This window comes from Porites lutea, chromosome 3 (assembly GCF_958299795.1).
Source record: "Porites lutea chromosome 3, jaPorLute2.1, whole genome shotgun sequence".
In the NCBI taxonomy this organism is placed as follows: domain Eukaryota; kingdom Metazoa; phylum Cnidaria; class Anthozoa; order Scleractinia; family Poritidae; genus Porites; species Porites lutea.
In genome coordinates this window covers 17572728-17583502 of record NC_133203.1, presented here as the reverse complement: position 1 = coordinate 17583502, position 10775 = coordinate 17572728, and the positions used below count along the sequence as shown (strand labels likewise).

The 10775-nt window shown below is 38.0% G+C and overlaps 1 pseudogene; it reads left to right on the top strand.

Annotated features, from left to right (window-relative positions):
- Positions 1-7185: 7185 nt before the first annotated feature.
- On the top strand, positions 7186-8439 carry LOC140929449 (uncharacterized; annotated as a pseudogene).
- The last annotated feature ends 2336 nt before the right edge of the window (positions 8440-10775 follow it).

Below are 10775 nucleotides of genomic sequence, written 5' to 3'. Positions count from 1 at the left end.
GCAATTGCCATTAACATCTTAGAGGTTTTAGAAAACAGGGAAATCATCAAGACTTGTTCTTCCTCCCAGCATCAAAAAACCCTCAGAACAAGACAGTTCTAACCTGGTGGACTGAATCCTTACCACAGAACTTCAGTTCATTCTTTGAAATTTACATAAACATATGAATGGTAATCACAGACCTTATCCTTCTACAAGTTGTTAATTACTTTTGTCCTTGTCAGTCCAACATTTCGCCCAAACAAAAAAAAATACACAATTGACAACAACCTGAATTTCAAGAGCATGCTTATTTAGGTTTAATCATGCTTATTTTAGGTTTAATTAATGAGTTTTTTTACTATGAGACTAAAAAGTATCTTTTTATTTCTTTTCTTTTTCTTTTAATAAATAACTTTATCAATACACTGTTCAAAGATGTAGTTACACCTTGCTTTTCAAGTGAAAATAAAAAATGCCCACCATATATCCCACAGCATTAATAACCCATCTGTCGACAAATGAAAAGACAGAGATGGAAGTGTAAAGCCTAAAGAAAGTACCAGAAAGATAGCTCTGGACAAAGGGAAAGTTGATTTTATAATAAATACCTTATCACTTAAAGTAAGCAGGACCTCAATGAACCAGAACTGCCCCGAAAAATTGAAGAAATTTATAAAAGCTTCCACACAGCCAGCAGCTAATTCTAGCTGATTGATCCACCAGTAACGTACTAACTGTAATGATCCTTTTTTATAAAATGAAAGATGATTTTTGGACAACTTGATCATAAACTCCGGAAAATGCTGGGTTAAATTACATAAAAAAAACTTTCACCACTATGTGCCTGCAAACTCAGCCAAGTACCTCCCAGTGGTATTCTTCAAAGGGAACAATTGATTTGTGGAAAGAAATGTTAGGTAAACAAGCATGGTAAGAGGAAAAGAAAATGTTACCAATCCAGTTAATTTGGCTGGCTATTGTTTTATTGTGTTGGCAGTTCATGGTTATTTTTTTTCTCCCAGGCCTTAAGATTCACCTGCCATCTGCCCATTGGCAGCAGGGTTTATTCCAGTGTGCGGCCTTGTGGGATTTCCGCAATTTGGAAAAAAATGCCGCATAAAATTTACGTTGCCGCGTCAAATGGGGGCACAAAAAAATACACCCAAGGATAAGTACTGATTTCAGTAACCAGAACTTAACAAAAATAACCCTAAGGAACAGGTTAGCGGAGGAATCATTGGCCAATTTGATGACAATTTCAATTGAAGGACCTCCCTTGTCCAAATTTGATTTTCATGAGGCCTGTCAGATATGGCATACAAAAAAGAACAGTAGGGAAGAAAAGCCACAATCTGAATCATGAGTCACAGAGACTTTTTTCCTTAAAACTTGTGGCCTAAAAGAAACAAAATTATTACCCGGCCTTCCTTTCAAGAAGAGACGGGTATAGTTCTGACCTAGGTTTTTTATTTGTCAACGAATTTCTATCTGCTCGTTGAAGCGCATGCCTGAATTGGTGAAATATCATGTGGTCATGTGCTCTATGAGAGATCGACATTATTTTGGTTGAAATATTTAGTGACATGTGTTGTCTAGAGGATAATGTATCCTTGAACTGTCAGACTAACACAGTGGCTCGATCTGTTTAATTGGGATCAGCCTTGTGATCACTGGTTGTGAGAGGAAGACATGCTAAAAAACAGTAAAAAGGTAGGTAATTTTCAATTTTTATGTATAGTGCAAGTCGCGAGAATTTATATAGCAGTTGAAGAAAAACTATTGGGCTTTGTTTTGGTGAGTAAGTGGCACCAAGTTGCACGGAAGCAGCAGTTTTGTAAAACATATGGACCCTTTTTGTGCTGAATTTCAATGAATTGTACAACTTGACTGTTTGATCTGAACAAACACATCCATATACATCACGTCACTGTAAACACCTTAGAAATTTTATGCTTTATAGTTTTTATTGCAAAACAGTAAGACAATATTGCTTTGATTTAGCAATATAGCATAGTTTGCACGTAGCTGCAGGAAAGTGGCAGTTAATTACCGTTTTGGTGCATTTTCTATAAACAAACAAATCTGACCGTTCATCACAGACATTTGTGCTTGCTCCAAGTCACATGCTTCCCAGCTGTTTCAGTATAGAAACAGAAAACTACTATATCAAGGGAAAGAAATATTCTTTGACTTGTATTGGCATAGAGCTATTTCAAAAAACGTTGGTGGAAGAAAAGCAAAAAGTCTTCAAGCCAAGACTGCAAGGTATTGCGGGTCGTTTCAAATGCACCTTTTGTTGGCAAAGAATCACTCCACTAAACTGGTTGCTGATTTGTATTCATCTATATTGAACCATACTTGTCATTTTAGTTTTTAAAAAAGCACAAAGTAAAATTATGTTTCAGTCGACGTGCACCCTTGGTTATTCCCATCTTTGGAAGCAATTTTGTTCAGCTAATTAGCAAGGAAAAATAACATTAAATTTTACATTTTATCAATTTGCATAACGTAGTCAAGAATTAGGCCAAAAAAATATTATAAACTTTCTTCCAAATAATGGTTTTCACTCAAGAATAAGAATTATTAATTAAAGCTCACTAAAGTCTACTGCACGTAATACTTTGCACCACACCAGCATGTGTGAATGTATGGATAACCACATCGCCTTTATTCTACCTCGTTCAGTTTTTCAAATGATGGCGATTCCCCTGGAAATGAATTCTAAAGGACTAGTTTTAAGTTAAGAAAAAAAAAGAAAATTGTGGTCTGCTGTTCACTTTCCTTATAAAACATGACACATTTCAAGTCATAGTCGGGCAACAACGGCCATGGACAAAAAAGTGTGATGCACATGCAAAGTTGTTGTTTTTGTTAATTTAAACCTATTGTTGTTCATGGTCTCTTTTTTCACCATTGTATTTGGTTAAGCTCCCTACTCTTTCAAGGCCCTCTAAACACCTCTATTTTAAAGAGTTGTCCAAAGTTTAGAAATACTCTCACTTATGGGAAGACGTTCCATACTGTTCTCAGGGACACACTTGAGTGGCCGCAAAATTCCTATAGGACCAACCTTGTCCCCAGGGTGCTTTCCCTGGCTTTGGAGGTGGGGCAGGAAAAGACCCTGGCATCGGCTGGCCAATCCGTCATTTTGATTGGTTGATTGATTTAGGTAATTCATGTAACAAAATAGCCAATTGAAAATAATGTATGCATTATGGCAAAATCAAATGGCAGAAAGCATGTCCACTTCAATGAAGATTTCTGCAAGAAATCCAGTTTGCAAGCCATGTGGTGGTTCTCATGAGAGTCACTATGTGCTTCGAATATTCAGCAAGGCTGGCTGATCTAAGGATCTGTATTGAAAAGTATATAAAGACCTGTGGCATTTCTGAGAACAATACAAAGGGCAGCAGTGTTATGTAGGGGTGGCGTTACATTCGTAGACAAAATGGATCAGTTTATTTGGAGAGCTCAATCTGTACGTTACGCGATGCATAATATAATAAAGTCATGCGTTCAACTTTCACCGCCATCTTCGCATCAGCCATTGAAGCATCTATCAAAGGATATGCCACCCAAAAGCTTCGATGTGGATGATGCAAGAGCATTTTCTTTGACCTTTTTTGAAGTGTAGGGCTTTTTATTACGGTTCAATAAGGGTTGTAACTTTCTCCAAAGTACCTTTTGGATGTGGATAACTAAGTGATTTTCTTTAGTCCTTGAATGCAATGTTTCTATGCAATTTTGTATCACACTGGGCCCAACTTGTTAGTTTTCTTTGCAGGCATGTTAAATTATCACAGATAGTGATTTACAGGTCCAAAATTATAAGAATGAAGTGCAACTTAAACTGAAGCTTCATCAACTATGGATAATTGTATTGCCACTTAATAGATTCCAGCTTAGTGTTTTCCTTAAGATAATATGAGTCTTTTGACTGGAGCACATATTTCCTTCCTTGGTAATAGCTTTTGAATAATAAAGCTTAACAACTTTGGTTGTTCTAGCTTTATCGTGGCGAGAACGGAACAGACATGAAATTGCCAGATCCAGTTGGTAAGACTCCAATAACATCCTGACCTTTCAGGATGGATTTGAAACATTTTACTTGAAGAGGTTTAAAATTAAGCGATGGAAAGTTACTGTTACTCAGGAAAAATCCAACCCAGTAAAGCACTGATAAAAACTCTCGCCTATGAGATTGTATACTAATTTAGTACACCCACAAATCCTGGGTGTTTGCTGGTCATGTGACCCGCCAACACCAGGGCCTTTTCCCACCCCACCTCCCAAGGCCAGGGAAAAGTGCCCTGGGGACGAGGTTGCTATAGGACCTGTAGCAGGTCATTATAAAAATCCCATATTACCTTTCGGTCTTGGCTTAAACTTTTTGCTTTTCTTCTGGCATTGTTTTTTGAAATAGCTGTATATGGATTAACTTGCATCAAGCTCGCATGGAAGCGGCAGGTTGGTAAAGCAGGTACAGTTCTTTATTGCTAAAATTCAATGATTTTGATCGATCAAACAACATTTCATTGTAAAATTAAATCAAAGACTACATGTAAGCTTATAGCTCTTTAAAAAATGGGCACTTAGTGGTTACTATCGAATTTCGATCTTGCAAAACTTCATTTTGATTGATCAAACATTATTAGAAATAAATCAAAATTATCTACGCTAGAAATTTTTCTCTTTGCTGTGTTCAGCTACGGTTTACTCAATTTTGAAATTAAAAGAATCGACAAACCAGATATGATATTCTATAATTCAATCGGTTTCAGTACACAGTATAGATTTAGGTGTTCTATGGTTACGTCTTTGCTTGTTGTTGAAATAATCAATGACAAAAGCAATGAAATATTGACATATACTTTATTTACTCTTTCTCTTTTCAAAGGAGATGAACTTGATCATAATCAAATAAAGTGCTGTTGGTGAAAAACTAAAAGAAGATGGCGGAAGTTTGTCTTTGAGGTACCCGCATTAGAGTGACAGTAAAATCAGAATAAAGATGATCTTACCCATGGGAAGATCTGAGTTTTCGTCAGGGTTGTCACTAAGATTTCAAGTTGCCGGGTAAATACAACAAGTAGGTGGGGAATCAAACCGCTAGGGATTTCTTTTGGTTCTATTTTTGTTCTATTTTCCAATAAAAGTACCCGGGGGCCACTCTCTTAGTACCCGGGGAAAATCCCCGGCCCCCGGCTCTTAATGACAACCCTGTTTCATTCAATCCTTTGTAGCGATTAAGCATGAACAATGATCACTTCAAGAATCAAAACATCCTGGCATAATAGTAGTATTCCAACCAACCTGTTCCCTTCCTCTTCATATAGGGTTTTATTTCAAAGTTTTGCCCTCAAAATATTAGTTTACTACCTAAGATTGTGGCTGAAGCTCATGCCTAATATAAAGGAAAAGAACACTTGCTACAAAACTGTTTGACACATTACATTGTTATGCAGTCATGACCAAGTACACCCCTTTGGAACTTCAAGTCTTTCCAGTCTGATTTGCCAGCTGGTAGTATTTTTTCCATTTATTCATCATCAAAGTTCATATGGGCTGTAGTGCCATTATTACATAATGCACATTTTCCCCTGTATCCGTTAGAGCATTAGTTGTATCCATTAGAGGTGTTAGTCAATTTTTAACTCATGCATATCCGTCAGAGCATTAATCCAGGAAACTAAAGCATTAACTGACAATTCTATTGCTTTTCTGATCAAGGCTGCTTTCCCCGTTGTCAGAGGTTTCTATGATTAATTTTATTCACCTGCGGGCGACCGAAATTATAAACAAGGAGCCCGCATTGTGCACCTGAAACTAGTGATTCTTGCCAAACCCGTTTCCCAACGTCCAGTGAACAAACGACACAATTCCCTTCTCATTCTACACTTTTGAAGCGAAAATATCAAATGTTTGGTCGTCGGCTGTAGGCAAAAGATACTGACGATAAGAAGTACACAAACAAGCACGCGTCTTGAAATCTGCTTCCCTGCAGACTTCTACTAATTGATCTCAAATGAATTGAATGGCTGCAGGAAAACCTTCGGTGTAAAAGTCATGACCTTCTTTCCGTCTTTTTGCCTTTAGAAACGTTGCTGTTATATGTATTTTTAAATAAAAAGATGCAAGCAAGCAAGATCCATTGTTGGTTTGAAATTTCACGTGACATACGCAACTTTTTCTTGCATCTACAACTATTGATCAGATTGTTCCGTTTTCGATCTCGATACGAACGGTACACTCAGTTCACTCGGAGATTTCTTAGATCATTTATTCAAGTTGTATCTATGTCTTTCTCCCTTTTTGGTCATTTTTTTAAAAGATAGACTCCATGTCGAAATAAAACAACTTTTCGTTTTGCTACACAACAGTTCTTTGTGTCGTCACGCAATGCTCCACACAAAGAATGGCTGTGGCTGTGTGGCAGACTTAGCCAAGTAAATGTAACCTTCCTAAAACTTAATTTCGATTGAATGCCGCTTTAATTTCATGTGGGGGCCGCTCATCGGGGCTTAAAGCGGCGGCAGAAAGAGACAAAAAATAGATAAGAGAATATCGCAATATCACTGCAGCTTGCGTTCAATAAACAACTAAACTGTCCCCAAGTCCCAAGCGGAATCGGCACGCAAATGCATAATTTCCATGACAACAAATGCCGCTTTAACTGGCGTGCACTTGTTTACTCACATGCATTACACAAAAGTGACAAAGTCTGGCAGACACCCAAAGTATAGTAAGAAAAGAAACTCCTAACGCGGTAACCGAGAGAGCTAAAAAATTCCTACATGAAGGCTGTGGATGTTCGCGTGGTTCAAAAAAGGGGTCCCTGTTCAAGAGAATTTAGAGAAGAAATGGTGCTATTTAATCTCAATAACTGTCTCTAGTTGACAAGTGGAGAGCTCAACTTAATAATTTAGCCAACATACAAGCTTTATTAGCAATGACTACGTTGGAACTAAGAGAAACAGAACTTCAAGATGCACGTATCAGTTTCAGTCTGTCCTGATTTGCAAAAAGATGTTTCTTCACCTTTATGGTATAAGTTATTCCTGACTTCGTCAACTCAAGGAACATTACAAGACACATGGCATCTATCCGCGAACCTATGGAAACACAAGAAGCCTTCCCAGTAACACTCTTCCCCAGTCAACCACAGAGAACATTCATAATCTTCTAAATAATTACATAGAAGAGAACGCAATTGTTCTACCTGGGAGAATACCTGGATTCAAGTCCAAGGATGAAAAGGTGTGGTCTTCGAGCGAAACAAAAATGAGTGTTTGGCGTGTGTACACTGCCACTTGCGAGACTTCTGAAGAACAATCCGTTAGCTACAGCAAATTCATCGATCTTTGGCAGCAGTTTTGTCCAAAAGTTGTTGTGGCAAAACCATTGACCGATCTGTGCTTTACGTGTCAGCAGAATACAACCAAACTTGTACAGGCCGCAAACCTTCCTGAGCACGAAAAGGCTGACCAGTAAAAGTCCATAAAGAACATTTGGACTGCGCCCAGAGTGAGAGAGACTTTTACAGACAAACTTGTTTAGATTCAGCAGCGACTTTCAAGCAAATAGAAGAGGAAATGAATTTGAACAAAGAACATGAACCGTGTTCATTTAATGGCACCATGCATTACTCTTTTGATTACTCGTAACTAGTCCACTTTGCAAGCAACCCCATGCAACCCACGCCGATCTATTTTAAGACCCCTCACAAATGTGGAATTTTCGGAGTCATGTGCGAGGGTGTACCCCGTCAAGTAAACTATTTAATTTACGAAGCTGCAACGGTTGGTAGGGGGGCCAATGCTACAATAAGTTACGTTCATCACTTCTTTTCACGTCATGGTCTGGGGGAAACTGACGTTCATTTACATGCTGATAATTGTGTGGGACAAAAAAAAAACAAACAAAAACAATTACTTTTTATGGTATTTAGCATGGCAGACTGCAACTGAACTTCACCATAATATAAACTACTCCTTTCTCATTGCTGGACATGCTAAATTTGGCCCAGATCATTGTTTCGGATTCTTAAGAAGTTGTTCAAAGTCAGTTTTATTTCTTCACTTTATGAACTTGCCAGAATGGTGGACACGTCAAGTAACGCAGGAGTCAACAAAGCTCAACTGGTAGCCACTCAAGATGGCCGAGTCACAGTACCTGTATATGACTGGAGCACTTTACTGGGACAGTATTTCAAAAAACTCCCAAACATTAAAAAATTTCACCACTTTCAATTTTCAAAGGATGAACCAGGCGTCGTCTACTGCCGAGAGTTTTTGTCATCTCTGGAAAAGCTTTTTTTTCACTAAGGAATGGCGTTGCTATCCCTCCAGGTTCAGTGCTTCCACAAAAGATCAACCCAGAAGGTTTAAGCGAGGAACGTCAAAATTACTTGTATCGCAAAAATCAGGCAGTTTTGTAAGCCTGGAACGAAGACTTAGTTGCACCAGTTCTATGATCAGTGATCTTTATCAGCTGTTTGATATCTCTGTAGATGTGACTTTTCATGATTCAATCGCACAGTGTAAGAGAATTAGGATTATTACTGCAGTTATTGAGTATATACACCGGTCGTACTCACTGAGGTAATAAGACAATGAAGTTCTACTGAATTTTTTTTTTGGGATATTTTCTGTTGTTTCTTTTAGCAGTTAAGTTCAGTTAACAGTTCGGGAGTATGCCAGTTTTGGAAGAAGCGATGACATCATGATTTCATTGTTCTGCTAAAAATACGCAAAAATGGGAAAAAACAATCGCCAGAAACAAGGGCGCTTTTTTCAAAGCCTGTTCCAGGTCCACTTGTTCAATATCCGGGACTTCCGAGCTAGCAGTGCTGATGAAGAAGCCTTTTCCTTGCTTTTTGAATGTCAAGAGCAGTTTCGTGCCACATTATGGTAGTTAAAATCGACAGTTATCAAACAGTGTTCGAAGACGTCGCCGCCATATTGACGGGCATCGAATGTAAGTACATGTCTTTATGTTTAGTTTTCAGTATCTTGCCGAATTTTTACGAAATCAAGACTAATTTTCCTCAAAACTACAATGTGTAAGGTGTGTTCAGGCACAGTTTCATTGATGGTAACAACCTAGTAAAAATGGTAACCACATATTGAAACTTGCCAACAGACAGGAAGGGTTACTATATTGATGGTTATGCCTCAGTCTGTCCATGTATTTTTAGTTATAGGCGATCAAGTCTGTTTTTGGTTGTGTTCACCAGCAATGTATGTGACTCTGATCTAGAAATCACTTTATTGATCCAGATCATGTGTGTGGAATGAGTTTTAAATCAGTGTGAGTAGGTTCTTATATTGAATTCTTATATTTTGATCAGGATGTTCGTCCAAAATGTAGACAAACATGTGGACATATTACAAACATGTTGTCGTGTTTGTGCCAAAAAGCTGGAAAAAGGAACGAGGAAGACATGCAAATGTTAAATATCTTCAGAACGACATATTTGTGCTCTGAGGGCAAAATGTTGCTTTAGATTCGCCTCATGTTACTCTGTAATAAAAAATTTAATGTCCAAATTCAACCCTACCTCAGTAAAATCAAACATGTGTTTTTGTTTCTTTGTAGTACAATACAATACAATAGTTTATTGACACTCCCCTGGTGGGGCTTTTCAGTGACAATGCGACTAATAAAAAAAAAAAAAAAAACTAATTAAGATAAGAGAAGTAGTTAACAATTCAATTAAAAGGAAAGAATGCGGTGAACAAAGCAATATAAACATACCTATTTAAGAATTAATCGTATAATATTCTCACTACGTACTATACAATATGCATATTTTAAGTTAAAATAAAATAAGATACTAGTAAGATACTAAAATACTATCATAACGTGCTATTTAAAAAGTCAGTAATCAACTTATTTTTCAGACAAAATTTAACAGTAGAAATCGATTTTGCAGTTTTAAGAGTACTGTCTAGACTGTTCCAAATGTGCACCATGTGGTAGTGGAATGTTCTCTGTCCGGTACTCGACTTATACAAGGGGATGTTTAATAACTGGCAACTTCGAGTCACATGCCCGGTGACCGCAATTCTTGTTGTAAATTGATCGCTGAGGTAATGTGGAGCTTGACCAGTCATGCATTTAAATACCATGAGAGCGTCGCGGAAGAACAGCTTTTGTTTAATTAGAAACCAAAGTAGATCTCTTAGTGCGGGGGTTATATGATCAAATTTCCTGGTACCTGTGATAATGCGCGCGGCAAAGTTCTGCACTGACTGTAGTCTACAGATATTTTTGTTCGAGGTGTTCGACCACACTGTGGAACAGTACAGTAATTTGCTAAAGACTAGGGCATTTATTACTGTCACCAGTTGGTTACGGTCAAGAACATGTTTAACCCGACTGATTTGTGCAAGGCTTGACATACAAGATGACGTAGTTTTTAGAACATGGTCATCAAACGTTAGTTGCGGATCTAAAACAACCCCAAGATCTTTGGCCGAAGATGTAAGAGCGAGATGTTTTCCTAGAAGAGATATTTTGAAGTCGGGGAGTTTGGCAAGTAGTTGTCGGCTTCCAAAGACTACGAGTTTTGTTTTGTGTGGTCACAGGCTTACCTACCACCACAAAAGCCCCTCCTCCCTCTCAAAAATGGGTAAGAGGGAAACAGGTTGGAGGGGGGGCTTATATACCTTGTGAGTGGAAGCTCACACTCAATGACCATTCAACCATAGAAGAGACTGTGGCCCTTATTCAAGGGGCTTTAAAGGAGATAGATGAGGAAGGAGTCATGGAAGTGGAGGCTTGTGAAGATT